This window comes from Natator depressus, chromosome 3, assembly GCF_965152275.1.
Source record: "Natator depressus isolate rNatDep1 chromosome 3, rNatDep2.hap1, whole genome shotgun sequence".
In the NCBI taxonomy this organism is placed as follows: Eukaryota; Metazoa; Chordata; order Testudines; family Cheloniidae; genus Natator; species Natator depressus.
Window position 1 is genome coordinate 12,246,573 of NC_134236.1, and position 23,269 is coordinate 12,269,841.

At 46.8% G+C, this 23,269-nt stretch overlaps 1 protein-coding gene and 1 pseudogene across 1 annotated transcript in view; both read left to right on the plus strand.

Moving 5' to 3' along the window:
• The window catches only part of BLK (BLK proto-oncogene, Src family tyrosine kinase), a 91,525-nt gene that overhangs the window by 8,672 nt on the left and 59,584 nt on the right, over nt 1-23,269 (plus strand). The window lies entirely within an intron of this gene.
• LOC141983743 (nucleolar MIF4G domain-containing protein 1 pseudogene) lies at nt 2,359-4,260 on the plus strand (annotated as a pseudogene).

The following is a 23,269-nucleotide window of genomic DNA, read 5'->3' on the forward strand; positions in this document are numbered from 1 at the left end:
CCAAGGCTCCCCTTCTCTGGTGTACCGCCTAGTGAGCAGTGCTGCGCACTCCGAGCAAGGAGGAAGCAGGGAAGGGGAGGTGCCTGTGTTACCTCAATCTGCCCAGGCATTGGAGTGCACCCCACAAGGAGCTGCAGGATCAAAGCGTGTGAAGTGCTTTAAGACCCTGGAATGTGAAGTATGAAACATTGTTGCTAGTCAGCCAGAAAATATGGCAGTAGGGGGAAGCAAATCTGTAGCTAATGCAGACAGTAGTTGTCACACAGCCAGCTAAGGGAATATATATATATGTCACCTGGCTGTGTCACCTCCCAACAGCTGAGTGACTGTACGATACAGCCGAGGCGCTTGTGGAAATGGAATCCCTGACAGAGGCCGCAAGGGCTCTGCCATCCCCAGAGATGCTGGATGGTGAGAGGTTCTAGCAGGAGTCCTATGAAAGCAAAGACACACGCTGGTAACTATAATTCCCTGGGAACAAATCGGGTGAGGGAGATGTGCAATTTCATTCATTCTAAATACAGAGCATCTAGTGGAGAGCTGTAAAGGCATATGAAGGTGGTGTGTCACCTCTCAAATACTCGGAAAGCTCAGGGCCTGCCCATGTCCCCACTGGAGTCAGGGGGACTTTTGCTGTTGGGAGCAGAATGAAGCCCTTAGAGAGCTTTGTGAGTTGGATGCAGGATTGCTACAAGGGCCCCCAGCAGTGTAAAAGGAAGAGCCAGTTCAGAGATGAACGTAGAGAGGTTCCATCCCAAAGCCAGCGAGGGACAGTTCTCCACTGTCCCCCATCCTTGTGCTGTCACTGACCCCTGCACAAAACGAATGCAAAGTGGGTGACCGGGTTGCTTTTCAGACCCCCTTGGCACTGGAGTGACTGCAAGAGGAGCAAGGCAGTGAAGAACCAGGATTCACTGCTCTTCTCGGGAGCAATGTACTTAGTTCTGAGGGACAGCATGGCCTATGTGGCAATAGTGAGCAGGAGGTGGTAGTGTGAACTGTACTCATTTCTTTACCTTACAGGCTGGCTAGCTGCCTGGTGCTTTAAAGGGCTGAATTCGGGGATCTGTGAATGTTCTGGCTGGGAGTAGGAACTGGTGGTAGCCAAGTATTTCTTGGGTGCAACCTTGTGTAGTTACAAAGAATGTACAAAGTCCTGGGTCTCTGACCACAGAAGGAACCACCTTACCAGCCCCCATAAACCCATTTAGTCAACACCAGACTCGAAAGCTCGCTCTAGCTTTTTCCAGAGTCATGCAGGGTGTGTCTACACTGCAATAAAACACCTGTGGCTGGTCTGTGTCCATGGACACGAGCTCACAGGGATCAGCCTGTGGGGCTATTAACCTGCAGTGAAGCTGTCTGGGCTCCCTCGCGGGGTCCTAGAGCCTGGGCTCCAGCCTGAGCCCGGATGTCTGCACTGCAGTTGTCCAGCCCTGCAGCCTGAGTCCCGGACACCCTCATCAGCTGAGGTGGCCAGCCACTGCAGTGTAGACACAGGGCAGGTCTACCCTACAAACACCACATTGGCACAACTTCATCAATGCAACTGTACCGGTGCAGCTCTTTGATGAAGATGCTCTAAGCTGACGGGAGAGCACTCTCCATCAGTTTAGGCAGTAGCTATGTCGGCAGGAGACACGCTCCCTCTCTCTACACGAGGAGTTAAGGTTGGCATAACTGCGTTGCTCAGGGGGGTGGATTTTTCACACCCCTGAGCGACGTAGTTATACCAAAGTAAGTGTGTAGTGTAGACCCGGCCAAGCTCTTTATGGTAACAGGCTCCTGCTTGGCTTTTTCGTACCTCTTTTCCGCTGCTTCTCTCTGTTCTTGTGTGTCACCTCAGCGTGTGGGTTCGCTCACGCTCCCACACCCAAAACATGACAGTACTCAGCCCAAAAGCTCCTGGGACAGTTCACACACACACCTTTTGTTTTAGGTGGGGCTTATGTTTGCAGGAATGTTAACTGAAGGGCGAATTCTCACCTCCAAACCTCAATGGGGTTTTAACCCAGCTATAAAAACACCCCCTCACTTCAGATTCTTTCATCATCCAGAGGAGGTCTGGAAATGGTGACACTCAGTCGCCCCTATAGCAATAACTTTTCAACTATCCAGATGTCTTCACATCACCAACCCAAGATGGTGGCACCCAGGTGGTTTGCAATGTCACTGTGGCCCCATTGTGGGGAGCATGATATGGGTAGCAGGGGTCCGGGGAGGACACGGTGGGAGCTGGCAGCTGGGCAAGCTGCAGAAACTGTGGCTGATGGTGCAGGAGTTCGTGCAGGCGGCAGGGAGCCACCCTCCTCCCCCCCTCGGGGGACGGGGCAGGAAGAGCCACCGCGAGCTGACGAAGGAAAAGTGCAGGCTGAAGTGGAACTGCCAGGAGCTGGGCAAGGCAGGGGCTCGCCGGGATGAGTAGCCTGATAGGGGCCCAGGGAGATGTCCCTGCTCTGCTGCAGTTCTGGCCTCGTCACCCCCTGGAGACCAGCACTGACAGCTCCCCGAGGAGAAAGCTAAGTGGCTCTTCCAGCAGGGACCCTCTGCCACGGCCTCTGCACAGAAACAGGCCTTGCTGGAGGCCAATATAGAGAAGGGGATCCGGCAGCTGGAGCAATGTCTGGGGCTCAGCAAGCACAGGAAGGGGGGCATCTCCTTGGCGCTGCAGAGCTTTACCCAGGATGGGATGGGCTATGTGCTGGGGGCCCTGGGGCCTGAGACCACCCTCTCCAGCCTCTATGAGGAGAGCAGCAAGGAGGATCTAGATCCAAAGAGGAAATGGATGCAGATGAAGGGCACCTAGATCTGAATGAGGGGAAGATGATAAGGAGGATATAGATATGGAGTCACTAGATGCTGATAGGAGGGCGAGATAGACGGGGAGGAGGAAGATGAGGAGAGGGAGTTAGACAGGGTTGAGGAGATGATGATATAAGACACTTTAGAAACATCAGAGGTGTGGAAAGGAACTGGGAGCATGAGAAGAAAGGAAACAGAAATCTTTCCATGTCCCCAGAGGTTGGTGGCACCTATAAACCCAACAAAGCCAAGACCTCCAGAGAGGAGATGAGTCTTTGCCATAGGGCTACGAAGTATGTTCCCCCTCCAGTGAGAACAGCTGATGAGACAGTGGATGAAAAAAAAAAGAAGGAAGAACTGGGAAGATTGAAGAACACAGTGAAAGGTCTAATTAGCAGGTTGAGTGAACCAAATTTGGCTTCCATAAGTGGACAGTTGGAAGAGATATACATGACTAACAGTAGCAAGGACAGGAATAAATGCTAACAGATGTTCTTACGAATGCTTGTGTTACTGCAGTCATGATGGCTGCTAGCTAGATGGATGATGGAGTGTGTCATTTGGGACAGCATTCTTCACCATCCCGTGGGAACTGAGGCTGGTGCTCACTTTTTGGAAGCTGTAGTGAGGAAATTTGATGAATTCTATCAAAGTGATGCTGAAAGGAAAGAGCGGGATAACCTGTTTGCCCTGATTGGCCATCTGTATAAGTTTCACGTAGTGCATTTGCTGCTGATCTCTAATATTCTGAAGATGCTCATTAGCAGTTTTACAGAACAGGACTTTGAACTGATTCAGCTCCTCCTGAAAAACATGAGTTTTTCCTTGAGAAAAGACGATGCTTTGGCCCTGAAGGAGCTGGCCCAGAACAAAGCACACGCTGTGGGGAAGAAATTTCAGGACCAGTCTAGGGTTCACTTTATACTACTATGCTGGCACTAAAAAACAATGATATGCCAAAAGTTTCAGGTTACAACTCTGAGCCAGTTGAGAAGCTGGGCAAGCGGCAGAGAACACGGATCCACCACAGTGGTTCTGGAAGAGAAACTCAACTTTGGGTGTCATTGGAATCTCCCCTCAGTGCTGACTGGGTTGGCCATTAGTGGATAGTAGGATCATCCTAGAGTGGCGTACCAAGGACTGGTAGTACCAACAGCAAGACTCAGCACAAACTGCCTGTAGGAAAGATGAGTTCAAAGATACTGGAGCTTGCTCATAAGCAGAGAATGAACACGGACATCAGGAGAAATATTTTTTGTGTCTTGATGAGTAGTGTGGACTTGATGGATGTATTTGAAAAACTTTTGAAACTTGGACTGAAAGATCAGCAAGAGAGAGAGAGAGAGATGGTTCATGGTCTCATAGACTGCTGCCTACAGAAGAAGACATATAACCCTTTTATGCATATTAGGCTAACAAGTCTTGTGAATATGATAGAAGATTTCAGACGACATTCCAGTTCAATACATGGGACAAAATCCAAGATTTGGGAAACCTGTTGGCTACCAATTTCTTTAATCTGGTTTCTCTGTTGGCCCACTTGCTAAAGACAAAATCATTCTCCCTATCGGTCTTCAAGGTCCTGGGTGCCAACGCACCGAGCACAATTGTAGTTGAATTCAGTGAACTAGATAAATCCGAAGTCTACTTCTTGCAGTAAGTGTTATATATGCTATTAATAAAAACAGACTTGGAAGAGTTTACCATCATTTTTGGAAGGTTAACTGGCAACCCAAAATTAGGAATGTAGCGTGAAGGTTTGAAGCTTTTCCTTTCCCACTTTTTCCTGAAGAATGTAAAGCATACAAAAGCACTGAACAAGCTATCTTACTAAAAGAAAGAATTGAACTAGTGAGAAGGACTTTGCAAGACAAAGAATACAGATTAAAACTAGAGTTTTAGTCTTCAAGTAAACTTGCAGTGAAAATTAAGGACTTTATGAACGCACAAAAGCTGACCTTGACAATATTTTTCACAGACCAAAGACTTGAGATGCTTAGCAGGACTGTAATACTGCAAAGGACCCCTTGTTTTGGGGTTATGGAGCACTGTATACACCCAAAACATTGTTACAAGTTTGGGAGAAAATAGAAACATAGAAAAATAGAACATGGAAGTAGGAAAAAAGTACAGATCTTTATACATTGTTGTTCATTGTTTTAAAAAGTATTGTCTTCGCCATCGACCTCCACTCTGTATACCTCATGTTGCCAATTATCATCAGGGAAGATAGCTAAGTTTCCTTTAAAGTTTAGTTAATTCCACTTATCAGTCAGCAAGCGGTAGATTTCAGCAACCCCAAGCTTCTAGCCTTCCTAATTCCTGCAAGCTCCTGGGTTAAGACTGAGGTTGATACTCAGAGCTGTTCACTGTTTTACAGGTATTATTTTAAATAAAACACAATTGTGTTTCTATGCTTACTCTGACCTATAATAGTCTAACATTTTAACTGGAAAGCTTTTTAATAGCACGAGCATATTGTTAGTTGTAAAACAGGCCTCTAGATGGTGCAGTCACTGGTAAGGTTTGTAACTATTCCCCATTTTTAAATAAAATTCAGTTTATTGACTCAGAAAAAAAGCCCAACCGAAAATAATTGTATTCCCTCCCAATTTTCTTTGAGGCTTGTCTCTGCCGTTTCCTTTTATCTGCGAGAGAAGAGCCCCTTTCAAACAGCCCCTGAGGAAAGCCTATTGTTTCCATGGAATTTGCTGGTGAGCCAGACACTGCCCATTCTGTTCAAATGGGGGCAGGGGAAGAAGGGCTCATTGCTGTCACAACTTTCCAAGCTTCAGCGCCCACAGTTACAGTGTCAGATTTGGGGGGCAGCCATGCTGAAATCCTATCCCCCTTATATTGCCTGAGAAGGTCCTTATGGATAACTTGAGGTTTAGTCCTGGGAGCCAACTGTATCCTGTACACCACTTCGGTTAGTTGAGTCCATGCTGAGTAGTGTCCCTCCCAAGGTATATACAACGTAGGGGTCCTTCCCTCCTTTCTCCTAGGACTGTGGAACAAGACCAGGTTCCCTCTTTTAAATGTTTCCTCATGTGACTATATGTCATAGAGCAGGGGTGGCCACACTGCAGCTCCCGAGACACATGCAGCTCTTTTACAGTTAAAGTGCGGCTTGCAGAGCTCCCCCACGTTCGCCACCTACCAGACTTGTGGGGGGAGCTCTGGGCTTCTGCCCTGTGGCAGGGTGGTGGGGCTGGGGGCGTCTGCCAGAGACGACTTGTACCTGCTGAGAGTGGGGGGGGGGCTCCACAATTTAAAGGCCCATCCCCCCAACAGCTTGAGTCACATCCCTTCTGGCACGCCCCCCTTTACCCTCAACAGCCCCTTCCTGCAGCTCCCCGGTGTTAGTGTAACACTGACAGACAGCGGGTGGGATTGAACCTGGGACCTCTGGAGCTTAGTGCATGAGCCTCTACCGCATGAGCTAAAAGCCAACTGGCTGCTAGCTAGGGCTGTAGAGCCGACTCATTTAACTCTCTCTAAGTGGTCTTGGTGCCACTTAGGGTGACCAAGTGTGAAAAATCAGATGGGAGTAGGGGGTAATAGGAGCTTATATAAAAAAAGACCCCAAAATTGGGACTGTCCCTATAAAATCGGGACATCTGGTCACCCTAGTGTCACTAGCTGGGCCAGAACAGCACCCCCAGGAAGTGTGCGGGTTACATTAACACTGCATAGAGAGGCAGCCGCAAACAGCTGGGAGCTGCAGAGATGGGCCGCTGCTTTATCTCTGCCTGGAGAGACAGCAGCAAAAGCAGCGACTCTCCCTGCGGCTCCCAACTGTTTGCCGCTGCCTCTCCCCACAGCTGCAGCTCCCAGCTTGCCCGCTCCAGCAGCTGCCATGCAGGGAGGGGGCCCTGTGGCACCATGTGACTGAGTGGGGTCAGCAAACCCTGCAAAAATCTGCCGGGGGGGGGAATAATATGACTCCATGTGCCCCCCCCCCAAACGCACACATGTTGCCTCTGGCTTCTGCCCAGAGGGGAGGGGGGTCTTGGAGCTTCAGTCCCATGAGGCGCGCCTGCAGGGGCTTGGGGGTCCAACAGAAGCAGGGCTGAAGTCCTGGCAGGTGCGCCCTGGCTCTCATATGTCAGAAGATTGTTGTATGCAGCTTGGAGGGTCAGTACATTTGGCTACCCTTGAGTCTCTGCATTGTATCAGAGGCTAGCCTCACATTTTCCCTAGCAAAACGCTGAACTTTTTCCAGTTTTCATGGAAGGGTTTCTCCATAGTCCAAGTGCCTCTGTCCCTCTTCAGGAACTCCATACGAGAGGCTTGCTGGGGTCCTTAGCTAGTGCCCGAACATGAGGCATGTGGGGGTATATTTTGTACTCGGAAAGGCACCTCTTTTTGGAACCACTCACATATCTTTGGGTTCAGTTTCAAAGTGGCCACCTTCAGTTTACCACCGACCATTTGCACATTTTTTTAGTTCCTGCTCAAATGGTTTCGCAAATGCACGAGGATATCATCTCGGCGTAACAGCCAGGCTGAGAGGGGCATTGCATATCACACCCTCTCCATTCGTCTCTCAAATGTGGCTGGTGCATTGCACAAGCCAAAAGACATCTCTTAAACTGCCCCAAGCCTGGTCCTGTTGGGAAAGCAGGTTTTTCACTTCCACTTGCCAAAACCCACTTTTAAGATCCAGTGTGGAAAACCAGATGAAACCTATTACAGCATCCAGGGTATCATCTATTTGTGGTAATGGACAATAATCATTTAGGTGCCTTCATTTAATGTTCTACAGTTCCCACAGAACCTGGCGCTGCCATCCCCCTTCTTGGCCAGAGCTCTGGGTGAGAATCAAGGGCTGGTTGAAGGCTGAGTTATGCCTTCCTGATACATTTCCTCAATGGCTGATAGTGCCTCTTCCCTGTTTGCTACTGGCAACTGGTGAGGTGGCTGTTAAATGGGTTGGCTTCCCCCAGTATCAGTCAACTGCTGGACCAGTGCAGTACAGCCTATGACTCTGTTAGGTCAGGAAAACTTCTCCTGATTGCTAACCAGAAAGCGTCTCAGGCTGGTCGGCTGTTCCCCATTTAGGCGGACAGCATTGCACTGGAAGAAGATCAGTAGAAACTCTGGGAGCTCACCTTCTCTCCCACTCAACCTTTCCTCTTCTAGTTTTCTTCTAGACTGGTATTTAACTCAACCGCTAATTCACATTTTGCAAGGGCAGCCCTCCCCCCCTTTTTTTTTTTACTATTCTCTGCTTGTCAGAAAGGTTCTGCAAATGAACAGCGATCAGTTCTCATTTCAGATTCACAAGAGCGCTAGCAACTAAGATTTCCCTGAGTGCCTGAGTCTCGGACTAGTTTCAATCACTCCCTAGGTGTCCCTTGCTGGAAAGCCATCACAGCACATAGCTGTTATAATGGTTTCTACCCTCAGGGGCAGGACAACTTCCTCACTGCAAACCAATTGCCTACAAACCATTCCTCTTGCTTGGGCCATGTCTTTAAAGGGAATTTCCACAGACTGAATTTGTCAGACATTTTTCCTGACATTGATTACACAGTTGTTCGCCCTAATGAAATCCAAGCCAATTATTAGTTCATCCACTGTTTCAGCCACCCAGATGTCTTGCTCACATTTCAGAAACTCAGTTTTCTCCAGTCTTTGGAAAGATGCCCTTCCCCAAGTCACTATCTGCATTTGAGACCAGTTAAGTGGCTCAGTTTTGGATTCACTATTCCCTAGCCTGTTTAGCGTGTACAGTCTAATAACTGTCATGTCTGAGCCCATGTCACACAAAACAGATCCTGATACACACTCAATAGCCAGACTCCCATTACTGTTGTGGAACCACTCAGATCTAAACAAACCTGTGGGACTGAAACGTGAAACTCCAAATGTTTCTCCCTCAACTTGGGGTCCCCCCCATTTTCTGAACTGGGAGAGAGGCTTTCACTAGGCGCTTGCAACGGTCTCTCTTGGCCTGCCTTAAATTTATAACAATCATCCTTTTCGTGGCCAATTTTTTCACGGTACCAGCGGAAAAGGAACTGGGTGTTATAGTGGATCACACATCAACAATGTAACACTGTTGCAAAAAAACCACAAACATCATTCTAAGATGTATTTGCAGGAGTGTTGTAAGCAAAACACAAAACGTAATTCTTCCACTCTACTCAGCACTGATAAGGCCTCAGCTGGAATATGGTGTCCAGTTCTGGGCACCACACTTCTGGAAAGATGTGGACAAATTGGAGAAAGTCCAGAGAAGAGCGACGAAAATGATTAAAGGTCTAGAAAATACAACCTATGAGGGAGGATTGAAAAAATTGGGTTTGTTTAGTGTGGAGAACAGAATGCGAAGGGGGGACTTAGTCTTCAAGTACGTAAAAGGTTGTTATAAAAAGGAGGGTGATAAATTGTTCTCCTTATTCGCTGAGAACAGAACAAGAAGTAATGGGCTTAAATTGCAGTAAGGCAGATTTAGATTTAGACATTAGGAAAAACTTGCTAACTGTAAAGGTAGTTAAGCACTGGAACAAATTACGTAGGGAGGTTGTGGAATTTCCATCACTGGAGGTTTTAAGAATAGATTAGACAAACACCTGTCAGGGATGGTCTAGATAATACTTGGTCCTGCCTCAGTGCAGGTGACTGGACTAGATGAGCGACCGAGGTCCCTTCCAGTCTTACTTTTCTATGATTTAATTGAACTGTTTCCTTTAATTTTGGCATTATTGCCAATTTCCCTTGTTTTGCAAACCAAATGTATCATTTGTGCCAATCGTTCAGTACAGTCCCGGGCCAGATTCGAATCCCTTCTTTCATCACACGTACTGAACACGGAGCTGTACTTACAGGACTCATGGTGATCAGCCTCCACCTTCCTCACTCGCAGCTGCTTCCTCTTCTGGTGCACTGCTGCAAGAAAAGATCCAAGTTCTACACCCACAGCAATGGGAGGAGTTCTCCTGTCAGCGTAGGTAACCCCTCTCCCGTTGCCGTAGGTAGTGTCTTCACGACAGCGGTACAGCAGGGCAGCGGTGCCACTGTAGTGTTTTAAGTGTAGACGTACCCCGAGCTGGCTATGATTTTGAACTGAGACAAAGGGAGTTTTTCTCTCAATGCTTTTATATTATTTGAGTTGGGACAGCCCAACCTCTCCCCTCTGGGCCCCTAGAAAACTGTTGTAAGTGTCCCATCTTATCCAAGTCCTCTGGCTCTCTCTCAATTCCTTATCCAGATGGCTGCTTTCCACTGTGGGCCGTGACCCCTTGATTTCCTTCTGTAGCTGAGGTTTTAGCTCAGGGGTGGCCAGCCTGAGCTTGAGAAGGAGCCAGAATTTACTAGTGTACATTGCCAAAGAGCCACAATAATACATCAGCAGCTCCCCATCAGCTCCCCCTTACCCTGCTCCCAGAGCCTCCCATCCGGCAGCCATTTTACCATTCCAGTCGAGCTGTGCTGCTGTGGGGTTTCCCAGGCTTTCCGGGCACTTTGTAGTTGTTGCTCCAACAGGGATCTCATCTCAGTCTGGAAGTCCCTGAGGCCTTTCTGGGAAACCTCCAGTTCTTGTTCTAGGTTTGGCTTAAATCCTTTTGCAGTCTCCAGCTCCTGCTTTAAAGCCTGCTGGCTCCTTTGGGTTTCTTAAGGCACCTCCTTTGTTTGTTCCATCTTGGTCCCAAAAGAATCCCCATTCGCATGCCCTCTCCTTGGAAACTAAATCCCACAGCAAGCATCAATGATGCCCCTATTTGACCCGAGTGGCTAGTCAGCATTTGGGGCTGTGTGGGTGTCCCAGTTGGGGGTAGAAATTGGTCCGAGCCAGGTATTTCTTTCATACAGTCTTGTTTCATTTGCAAAGTCCTGTGTCTCTGAACACAGAAGGAACCAAGAACAAAAAGGAGCAGTTTCTGAGCTGACCAGCCACTCAAATCCTTTTAGCCAACAACAGACCCAAAAGCTCTCTAGCTTTTTCTTCCAGGGTCAGCCACACTGTGGTTACAGGCTCCTGCTTGGCTTTGCTTGCCTTTTTTCGGGCAGGTCTACATTTAAAACCAGGGGCGCCGGAACACTTTTAATAGTGGGGGAGCTGCGCCCCATCCTTATTCCTGTCCGCGTCCCCTGTCGCCCCCTAGAGCTGGGGCCAGGACCAGGGCCGTGGCTCCGGGGGCCGGAGGGTGGGGGGATATGTGGATAGGGGTAAGGAGGCTGAGGCTGGGGCCACAGCTGGGGGCAGGGGTGGAGCCAAAAGTGGAGCCCTGGGTGCGGGGAGGCAGCCGGGACCCCAGGTGCGGGGCCAGGAGCAGGGCCCCGCATAAAACCTGGGGGTGCTGCCGCACCCCTGGCTCCCGCACCTATGCTTAAAACGCTGCACCTGCTGCAGAAGATGCTGCTATACCAATGGGAGGGCTTCTGCTGTCAGCGTAGTTAATCCACCTCCGTGAAAGGCAGTATGTCCGCTTCTCCTGTCAGCTTCTCCTATCAACCTAGCGCTGTCTATGCTGGAGGTTAGGTCAGTATAACTGTATTGCTCAGGGGGGTGGATTTTTCACACCCCTGAATGATGTAGTTAGATCAATGTAAGTTTATAGTGTAGACCTGGCCTTCCTCTTCCTCTCTCTCTGTTCTTCCTATGACCTTCGTATCTGTGTGTTCTCTCACACTCCCACCCAGAACAATGTTCAGCCTTTAACCCAACCCATTACAGATTTCATCCAGCTCATAACAATATTTAATAGCTTGTCTAGTTCAATACTCCAGCAAGGGGGCTTCCGTCAGATCCTTTGTGAAAATGAGAAGAAAGCGGTATGGGAAAATAATTTCAGCCCATCTTTGTTATAGGATAGAGAGGGATGGTGGGCAGGGTAAGATGCTGTGGTTTAGGCTTTGGAAATTAAAAGAAGAGTGGCCAATCTGATTCCACACCAAGAAGGATCATGAGGGCAGGAGCAGTTTAGAGGTTAGAACACAGAGCAGGGAGTTAGGAGTTCTGTGTCCCATGAATGCCACTGACTAGCTGTGTGGCCTTCGGCAAGTCACTTATCCCCTCCCTGCCACAGTTTCTCCATTGACAGAGGGATAATAAATTGTTGGCACAATCCAAAATACAACGTTGCCCAATGTTCCACGATTGTAGTATGCAGGGTCATTTCCCTGGTATAACATCACTGAGCTCAATGGGGTTAGTTACCAGCTGGATTTCATCCATTTAGTTTAGGGCAGGACTATAGTGTCTCTTGCTGAGTTCTTTTATCTTGATCCTCTTCAGCTTCTGTCTGATATTTTATCAGTGGTGTGGGGGTTGCTAAATAGCCTCTTAGACTGGATTGCCTGGTGCTTAAATGTCAATACACTCCGCCTCTCACAAACCACTTCTAATACAGCAATAAATCCAGGGAGCTGGGGGCCCTCCACCAAGAATGTCCTATATCCCTAGCCCCCAAAGAGCAGGGAGACCTTCTTGCGTTTAAAGGAACAGATCAAAGAAAACAGAACATCTCCGCCACATTTCCATGGCTGCATTCCCCATAGTAGGCAGGTTTCAGGGCATATATGACTTTCTGGATTAATACCAGTCCCCTGAATTACAAACAGCAGAGCAGTCTGGAGCACAAGTGTAACAGGTTCACTCAGGGCTGCCTTGTTCTGAGGGGGAGGGGTCTCCATGGGGTGCACTAACTAGAGGACAATACAATGATCCAGCATAGAAGTGACCAAAGGAGAGTGTAGTAAGGAGGTCATGTGACACGCACAAGTGCTCCTAAGACACTGACCTCAGTGCCCTGCTTCCCCCCCCCCCCCCCCGTCCCCTGATATGGGTCAGGGTTGTGCCCCGTCACATGGTAGGCGTCAGCATTCCAGAGAGGCCCCCTTCCACGAGAAAGAGACGCTCCCATCTGTGTTTAGCCAGGAGACAGTGTGCTCTTAGCCAGCGTTGCTACCTGGGATTGCAGGGGCAGAAAGCTGCCCAAACCATGCTCCTAGATAGCAAACCCCTTTGACAAAAGGTTGGCACATGCTTCTATGGAGGGAGGTGACAAAATTCATCACGGCCTCCACCAGCATCACCTCTGTCTCTGCTGATGAAACTCCAGCCAGCTTGCCTTCATCCACGCCCCGTTTAAAAGCCATTAAAGTCAGTGGAAAGATTCCCTGGCTTTGCTGGGTTTTGGCTCATGCCCCGGGTGAGAAGGGGGGAAAGGCACCATCTGGATCCGATGAAAATAGGGGTCAGCTGTAGAGCTGAATGAAATTTTTCAACTGCCAATTTTTCCTGTTGGAAATTCAGATTTGGGACAATTGAACTGTTTCACAAATTCATGTCGATTCTGGCAAAGTGTGTAGGTCCGTAAAAACCAAAACCAAATTCAATGTTTGAAAAGATTTCAATGTTTCGTTTTGACATTTTCTAAACAAACCATTTCACTTTTTCCATTCAAAATGACTCTTGATTTCGATACTGATTTTATTTAAGAAAACTTGGAAAACTTAAATGACTTAAAATCAGACATTTCGTTTGACCAGAAATGAATCCCCCCGCAATTTTTCTGCATTGCCAGTGAACTGAAAAAATCAATTATTTGCCCAGCTCTTGTCAACAGAGGTGGGTTTCTGGGTTTGAAACCTCAGTGAAGATGGTTGGGTTGAAGTGTCACTTCAATATGGCACTACACCGCCCTAGATATTCAATAGTCTGGGAATTCAGCTCCGTGTCCACACAGCCCCATTCATAGCAATAACACGCACAGAAGTACCACAAACTAAGGGGCACAATGCCGCCATGAGCTCTGTGTGGACACACTCTTGTTCCAGCACAGAACACTGTTGATTTCCATAGAGCTCCAGGAGGGGGCACAGGGCTCTGCCCATGCAAAGCTGATTGCAATATCAAGGCCTAATTGTACAAAAGGTAGGAAAGCTCACATGACAAATGCAAATCCTCACACTCCCCAGCGATAGGGACAGACTGGGCAGAGTCTGAATTACCACCTTCTGCACGTCCCATCCCCAGCTGCTCTCCTGTCTCTCAGTCTAATCCTTACCTCATCTCTGAAATGCAGCCAGCTCTGGCATGGAACATAACTGTTATTTAAACATGCACATCAGCTGTACCTCAGTCCCAAACAGAAAGTGAACTAGAAAACAGGGCAATAACCTAGATGAATACACAGGGGGAATTTTAGTTAGGCAGGATGTATAATCATTGGCATTGGAATCTGGCCAGAGGTAAATCCTCTCTCATGTTCAATTTACCCAGTACATAGCTCAGTTCCCCCCCGGCTGGCCAGAGGGCACTTACTTGTGAGCCATTATGTAGAATCCTGAAGGCACCTAGCCAAAAAAATTTCAGAGCTTGATTCTTCTCTCATTGGTATACCTATCTGACGCCCTTGAGCGGAGTTACATTCGAATTGCATCAGAGTGCGTTAGAAGGGGAGCAGGCACTATTTGCACCCGGGCACTGCTTTTCACGTAGCCTGGTGAGTCTTTGCGGGGGGTGGGGGGGGTGTGGGAAGAGCACTAATGAGCTGGTCACTGTTCTAACATTAGCTTGGCGTGCGTGGTGTGGCTGTGCTACCAGCCCCTAATTACTATAAGTGTAACAAACCAGCTAGATTTGTCATTCAGCTGCTCTCGGCAGGAAACCACTAACAGCAGTCAACTGACAGAGCCAAGAAGAATTGGGGTTTCTCTCGGTGTGTGTTTTAAGAATCAAAACTTATCAAGACGGGCTTATGTTCCTCAACACACACCCTGCAAAGGAGTTTTTCACGCTGGAGGATGACTAGAAGTTAAAGAGCTATGCTGTAGTCCGATCAAGAGACACACCAAGGTAAGTGCCTGCTTTTCCATTAGCCCCACTTGATCGTGAGGATTATTCTTTCATTGGTTGCATAGTACCCCGACTACCTGCCTTATTACAAAAATTTTATATGGACTAAACAACCTCTTGAGAACCCTTCCAGCCCTACGTTTCTGTGATTCTGTGCTTTGCGGGGGGTCAGATCCTCAGCTGATGTAAACTGGCATATCTCCACTGACTTCAATGGAATGATGCTAATTCACACCACTTGAGGATCTGGTCCATTAATATTCAGTGCCGAGGGGCCAGGTGGTTAAGGTATTTAGGTGCCTGAAGAGGCAGATAGGCACCTAGTGACACTTTCCAAAGTGCCCAGGGGAGTTAGACACTTAACTCCCATTGAGTTGAGCAAGGTTGCTCATTAATTAATGTTGAGCTGGAAATTTGCTGGGTAGCTAACGGCAATCTGATTTATTTATCGGGGTACTATTGCAGTTAACTGTCAAAATCCAGTCTGCCAACTTCCCTCTTGGGCATTGGTCACCTTCTTTTTCCTGAAAGAATTCAATACATTGAAACATAAAGGTATGATTAGCTGCTTCTCCGTGTGTTTTTTGTGAAATCAGGGCCCAATCCTGAAGTTAATGGGAGTTGCAGGACCAGGTGCTTAATAGATAAATTATGCTTGATGTATTGATCTCCTGAAGGACTGTGTGTGGTTCAAACCAAAGCCTTAAACCTCCATCATGGCATGATGGGCAGAGAAGACACTGTAAGAAGAGAGCACTTCTAAAGTGACCTGTCTCCGCTTTGCCCCACAGTGGGTTATGTGATTCAGTGACATTTCTTTCCTCTTGGGAAATATTTTCCACTTTCTCATTTTTTTTTAATTTAAACCCTGAACTTTGTAGCTCATTATTTAACCTGGGTAAGGCAGACAAAGGGTGCAATTTAATTGGGGATGGAGCTTCTGAGATGCTGGTGATCTCAAACAGAGTGAGCTGGGGTGTAATTGCTTCACTCCCAGAAGACTTCATCACCCACACACCTGGGATCTTCTGTCTAAACTTCTCTAGCTTTCAGTTGTCTGTTCCCCAAATCTTCAAATTCTCTAAGGAAGAGCTCTAACTTGCAGCCCCGTTACCTTATGGGTGTGTTTGATTTCAGTTGGCATTCTGTGCATTGAGTGCATTGCGTGGTTGCAATACTGAGCCCTGTGTTTGTATCTCAACCATTCATGCCATGGGCGTCGGCCCAGATCCTCAAAGATATTTAGGTTCCTAACTCCCATTGAAATCAACATACCCCTGTCCAAAATACAGAGCAGCTAGGGGAGTTAGGAACCTCAATATCTTTGAGGAGCTGGCTGTGTGCCATAACACTTACAAACGAAGGGCAAATTTTTCCTCTCCAATCTGCACTAGGAGTCAGGACTCCTGGGTTCTTTTACATCCATCTCTGCCACTGACTCTTTGTGCCACCTTGAACAAGCTGCTTAATCTCTCTGTGCCTCATCTGTGAAATGGGACTATTTATACCTACTTCCCAGGGTTGCTGTGAGGCTTAATCAATTAAAAATCATAAAGGGCTTTGAGTTCTTCAGATTAGAGATGCAGTATACGTGAAAAGTGTTATCCTGATCTGCATGGATTCCTAGTGCACACTCAACACTCCCTGTGTACACTGACCTCTCATAGCTACTGTGTATATTGGACAGAAGTATGTTGCAATAAATTAGCAAGACAAATGGACAGTTGCACAGAAATAAAGGCAACCTGGTTAATACTGGATCTACATTTGCAAATGCCATGATACCAGCTGAAATAGTTGAGTCAGAGTATTAAATGACTTTGACAGAAGGGTTTGCATGGACCTTTGAGGGTTGCAGACCCCGGCTGGAGGGTATCTGATTGTAGCAATCACAGATTTTTAGTAGGATCCTGATGAGATTATTTCATTGCCATGACACAGGCTTCAAAATGGCTCGTTAATGGTGTCAGTTCTTGTTTTATTCGGCAAAAACAAGACTTTGCTGTGCATGGGTTAAGGAAGCTCAAAATCTGAGCCTCGAGACTCTAAGGGGAAAAAAATCAAAAATATTTGGACCAAAATTCTCAACTTGAGACATTGCTAGTCTTTTAATTTTTATCTGCAGCTCCCACTGAATTCTGCTGGAGTCGGGGGCAGCTCACCATCTCTGAAAATCAAGCCCATGGTGTCTTCAACTGAGCACCCAAAATCACTGGCAGCTTTTTGAAAACTTGGGCCATGCCGTCCATTTCAGACGGGGATCTGGGCTCCCTTGTTTTCGACTGTGGAGCTCTTCCTTCACCCAAGAGGGTTTTTTTAAGTCCCCCACGGTGCCCACAAAAATGTTCCTGTTCGTAGGTCCACGGAATTCCTGGGTTTGTATTTAGCAAGGGATAGTGTAAGAAAGGAGGCTCCCTCCCCCAGCCCGGTACCTCATGACAGCTTTTGAAAGGTGTACAACCACTGTTAAAAATCACCATGGAGTTAAAAGGAGCTCAAGTCGTACAGTGATGAGCAAGGTAGGAATGCATGGATACTACACTACTGCACGGTTCTTTGCAAATTGTTTAACAAAACTTCCTCGTCTTTTTCTTGTTCCATTTCTCTCTCAAAATAAAAAGACGTTTCAGAAAGACACTTTCCCTTTCCTTTTTTACATCTCACGAGACAGAAGAAAGGCACATTTATTGCTCAAGGATCACTTAGGCTGTGATCCTGCAGTTCACTCCGGAGTGGATCCTATTCCCCATGGATACCAATAAGACTCTGGGCAGCCATCGGTGTCTACTTGCTTGTATAAATGTGCAAGATCAGGGTCCTAGAGCTAAATCCTGCTCCAGTTGATGGCAATGTCTAAACTCCCATTCATTGACATCCATGCTGGGCAATCAGACCTTTATTTAATGCTCCCAGCATTTCTCGTCAATGTCTCAAATCTGTGTCCGGCTGTAGGAGCAGTAAAAATTAGAGCTTTAGTTAGCATGAGATGAAATTAGCATCTAAAGCAGTGGTGGGCAACCTGCAGCCCACGAGGGCCCAACAGGGTAGTCCGCTGGCAGGAGGCAAGACAGTTTGTTTACATTGACTGTCCGCAGGCACGGCCACCCTCAGCTCCCAGGAGCCACGGTTCGTTGTTCCCGGCCAATGGGAGCTGCGGGAAGTGGCCTGAGCCGCAGGTTGCCCACCACTGATCTACAGAGATGTACATGTAACTTCCACTGCCCTTGACAAAAGATTACGGTCTCTGATTATCATTATTAAGTATGGTGGAGATAGCAACCATCCCTCGATATGCAGCTCTGAGCCATGGATTAATGAACGTCCCTAAATGCGGATTGATGGGATACTAGTGGGCTTGAGCAGTAACATCTAACCCCCATAAACAGGAATAGCAACCCAATTCTGTACCTTTCATTCTCTGCACACAGAAGTGCCGTGCTGGAAACACAGTGCTCAACCTCCCAGCTGGCCCACTGCATGGAATGTAAGACGCAGGAGAGCTGACCAAAGAACAAAAAGCAATGGTTTAGGACTGATTTCTGTGCCGACTGATGTGGGGGAAAGAACAGTGAATAACTGATTTGTCTGACCATGACCATGGCTGGTTGACGAATTAAAAGCTTTATTAATGAATAATGTATTTGCTAATTGATTAGGAAGGTTCATGGACTAATCTGTTTGTATTCTTCATCCCGCTGCACTATTCCAGTTAAGGGTCCCTGCGGCTCCCCCACTACCCTGTTATTGCAGCACTAACCCATTGAGCACATGCTTACAGGCCACTCAGCACACAAAAGGCAGCCCTGCAACTTGAGACAATACCTCTCCAACTGTCGAGACCCAAACTGGGGTAATGGGCAAAATGAGGGACAACAAAATTGTTCGTGCAGGAAAGTTCAAATGCAGTAGGATTCCTTCCACCAGCGCATATAGCTCTCTCTCCAGCAATGATTACGGGTGTCTGGTGCAACTAATTTTCAACAAGAAAAGTAAGGGACACCTGATTTGTGTGGAAATTTGGAGGTAATCTTGGGACAAGAGGAATGATATCCCTCAAAATAGGATACTCGGGGTGGGGGAGAGGGTGCTTAAGAAATGGGCCATAGGCAATAGTAAAAGCTAGATGAGATATATGGGGAAATCAAAGGCATATGAGATATGTATGAACGGAAGGATTGAGAATAAAGCTATGCTAGATTAACAGAGAAACTTGAGTAAAAGATATATCTTGTTTTCTGTCTCGTCTTTTCTCTTTTTTCTATCATATATTTCACTCTCAGTGAATGAGAAGTATTGAAAGAGAAATGTCCGTCTTCAAATGGGACAACATAATACAAATAAAACTGATTGGGAAATTGTTTTTTCCTGTGAAACATTTTGAAAAAAAACCCCACTACTATTGACAAACACTGTTTTCCATTTTTGTGGATATTTTTAGTTTAAATTTTCGGAGTTATCAATGGGGAAAAAAATCAGTTTTTGGTAAACACTGAAAATATTTTGGTTTTGATTGAAAACCAGAAAACAAAATCTGTGGAAATGGACGTTTCACAAAAATTTTACTTTGTCAAAAAAAAGTTTTGATAAGAGTTTTTTTTTTATTAGTTCTAAATAATAGAAGAGAAAAGTAATAGCCAGAGTGTCCTGAATTTACAAGACAGGTTTGAGTGAGGTAGAGCTAGATGCTGGAAATTCTGGGCCTGATCTGAACTGTGCGTTACTCCAGTTTTATGCCTGTGTAAATCCACTGATACTGCACCACTGAAGGTAATGGGAGTTTTGATATTGACCTCAAAGGGAGAAGGATCAAGACCTAAGAGATGTTTCCGTGGTAAATAAGATAAATTTACAATACCATAAAACTGGAATAGCCCCATAGGGAATCAGGCTTATAGTCTGCATTACTTTGCTGTAAATAAGTGAATTTCGATAGCACACAACCTTGGGCCCTGGTCTCATGCCTTGTACACCCAGACTCCCCGCTGATTTCAGTAGGATGTTGCTGATGTCAAGATTGCAGGGTCTGCCCCAATTTGGTTCAGTGTCTTTCATGTAAATTGAATCCTGATAAGAGAAATAATTAAATGACATTTAGATGAGGAATAATAGCAGAGGGAGAGAGAAACAAAGAGCTCTGGGCAAGGGAGATACATATGTTCAGGTGAGAATTAGAAAGGTGGAGACTTGTGGGAGCAGACAGAGAAAAGCATTCCAGGGACCTTAGAAATTCCCTTACTCAGATCCTGCCAAGTCACTGATCCTAGTTGAGAGGGAAATGTTAATCTGATTGAGACTTTGATATATTTCTTGACCCCATTAAAACTGTTCAGGAACCAATTTATTTTTTGGAAGTGGGATCCAATTCCATTTAAATGATCATCTCTTGTGTGGGAATATCAGTGAAATGGAGACTTGAAGAGGAAAAACAAATTCCTGATTGGTCTTTTCATATGTGCATAATTGCCTAACTCATTCAACCCTGTCTCAGCTGCCTCTTCCTCAGGTATAGCAAAAATACTACAGCTGTAAGGCCAGTCCTTAGCACCTCATGAGTCAGATCCTCAGCTGGCCTAAATCAGCATAGCTCCATTAACTTCAGTGGAGCTGAGATGATCTATACCGGCTGAGCATCTGGCCTCCTCTATATTCAGGCTTACCTTCAGCTGATGGGAACTACAGATGAGTCTAACCCCAAACCCCAGAACTGAACACACCAAAACTTTGGGGAAGTTTGGATTCAGTTCTGAGTTTCACAAGTCAGGCTTCTCCCTGGATACAGCCCAGCGTGACCTGGTAAACTCTCATGGTCCTCCTAGAGCTGTGGGAAGGAAAACCGCAATGCTTGTGAGGAAACAATCATGAGTCAAGTCCTCAGCTGGGTCTAAATGGCCCAGCTCACGTAAAGCGGCACGGTTTGGCGGATTACGCCAATTTACATCCGCTGAAAATCTAGCTGCAGTTTTTGTGCAGCCAGAAAAAAGGTGGTTGAGGGAGGAGGGAGGGTAAAAGACATCATCATCTCCACAGAAAGCACCCCTCTCCCCTCCCCTGCCCCATATCTGAGGAAAATTTCCATATATGGTTTCCAAAATTGTCTACTGCTCCCATATACCCGAAACTCCCTCCCAGTTCACATTGGCCAGCCACTATCCTCTCTTCAGTCAACCCCCTCCTCAGCGCTCCTTTCTTCTGCGACGTCCACGAGGAGTCGATAATAAGTCATCATCATAAGTCATTTTAAAAAATACTTTGTCGGGCCATCTAGAAGTGCGCGTGACCGAACGGAACAACCCTGTCACCGTGTTTCTACAGACCTGCAGATGATGACGTGAAGAGGCGGATGGGTAAATAATGATGAGACCAGGGCACTCAGCGTTGCACAAGGGATAGCTTGGTAAGCTGGGTCCATTCGAACAAAATGAGTTTTAGTACGTGCAGTTAGACACGTAGGAACAAAGAACACCGGGCCAAGCCTCTGGAAATGGGGGCAGTATCCTGGAAAGCACTGACTGTGAAAAGGAGTTGGGGGTCATAATGGGCAAACCATTGCCAGTGCAATGCCATGGCAAATGGGGCTAGTGTGATCCTGGGATGTATAAGCAGGGGAGCAGCGAGTAGAGCTGGTTTTTTTGGTTTGCTGGCGGTGCCAGGAAAAAAAACTGGTTTGGTTTGGCCCGACGTGAAACTGAAATTTTTCGGAATTTTCAGCAAATCAGAAAAGTCACCAAACATTTCCTTCTGGGTCAACAGAAACGTGGCAGTGCCTTGAAATGAAACGTTTCATTGAATTTCTGTGCAGCTTTTTTTAAAATAAAAGCAAAGGAAATGATGGGCTAGATTCACCAAGCGGCTGGAAGGGGAGGTGGTGCCATGATTGTCCCCTTTTTCAGGCAGGGGCCCAGTGGTTAAGGCCCTCACCTGGCATGTGAGGTACTTGAACCCAGGGTTCCCTCTCAAGGGCTGTGGAGTGCCCTAACAACAGGCTATGGCTAGACTTGGCAGAATTCCATTTTTAATCTTTCCTAATTTCGATGGATGCTGATGTTTATTTTTAAGCATTTTTTCTGCATTGATCTATTTAAATGTTCACAGTTGCAAGAAATTATGGGAGGTCAGACAATGGCGGGGTGTCAGACCATCATTATTCATTGATAATAGATACTGAGGTTCCAAAAGGTGCAGCTTAGAGCCATGAAAACACAAATTGTCAACATCACACGTCAACATCTACAAAGTCAATGTCCTTCGATCGATCTCTAATGGAAGTCCTCAAGCAGCATTTTCCTTATTTTGCCTATCTGCACATTTTGATAATCGACTGGAAATACTTTTTCATCCGTTGGGGTGTGTGTGATGAGATCAACGTTTATCGACATTGACTGATAAAAATCTCATCTTTCCAAACCTTACTATCGGGTATCCGGGTGTGGGACTCTTTCAGTTTCTCCTGTTGACACTGTTTCACTTTGTATAAAATACCCAAATAGTCACCGGGCCAGGAGATGTGAGTCCCAAGTCCATGCTCCAATGATTATTTAATTATTTATGGAATGGAGTAACTAGGTGAAACTTAATGGGTTGTGATACGCAAGAGATCACATTGGATGATCTAATTGGCTCTTCTGACCTTAAATTCTGCTCATCATCTTCCTACACCCTACCCACTCCCTCCTTGTTGCATGGAGTCTACAGTTGAATTGTCTGCCGATCACAGCAGGTCAGGAGGTTGCGACCTTTCTTTCCAACACAGACCTCATTGCTATGATTCATGCCTGTGTCACCACCAAGGATGATTGCCATGTGCTCTGCTTCGGGCTACGTCCCTACATCCATTCGGAAGCTGAAGTTGGGGCAGAATGAGACAGCCTGCTTGCTAAACGGGATCTCTTGCCATGAGCTGGGTGCTTGCAGGACTCAGGCTGGAGTTTAAGGTGTTGGTACCAAGTACCAGCCCTTAAAGCACTAAATAACCTGGGCCATAACAAGAGACACTGTCTCTCTCTTTGAGAGTTCTCCCCATACATGAGACCAGTAGAGGCACCCAAGTTGGAGTTCCCCTGGTTATAAGAGAGGCAGCTGTAGGCTGTCATTCTCTGTGAGGGCCCTGGAACTCCCTCCTGCCTGTCCTGAAATAGCCTCAGTCTAGCTTGTTGGGAGGAGGTGTTCCCTGAGGAGTAAGATTTATTATTATTAATATGACAGCAGCCCCGGAAGCCACAACCGAGATCAGGGCCCCATTATGCTCTGCCATGTACAGCCATCAGAAGCGACACTCCCTACTCTAAACAGACCAAGTGTGGGAGGCGAGACAGAGGCGTTGAAATTACGTGACATGTCCAAGATCCCCCAGGGACAGTTAGGCAGAGGACCCAGCACTCCTGACTCCGACGTGAGTGGTCTTGCCACTAGACCATGCTGCATTCATGACCGCGGTTCTCTAGCACCCCATGTTCTCGCAGCCTTCTAGCAGTGGGAGCTCTTAAAATATTTCTGCTCACTTGAGAGGTTTTTGCCATTTCCAGTGAGTTTTCTCATTTTAAGTATAGAGAGCTTGTCTCAAAACGGAAGAAAGTTTTTGAGTGGACTTTCTACTCATTTCCCAGACCTACTGAGAGGACTTGGGTTGATACTAGACTATTTATACCTCTCAGCTGT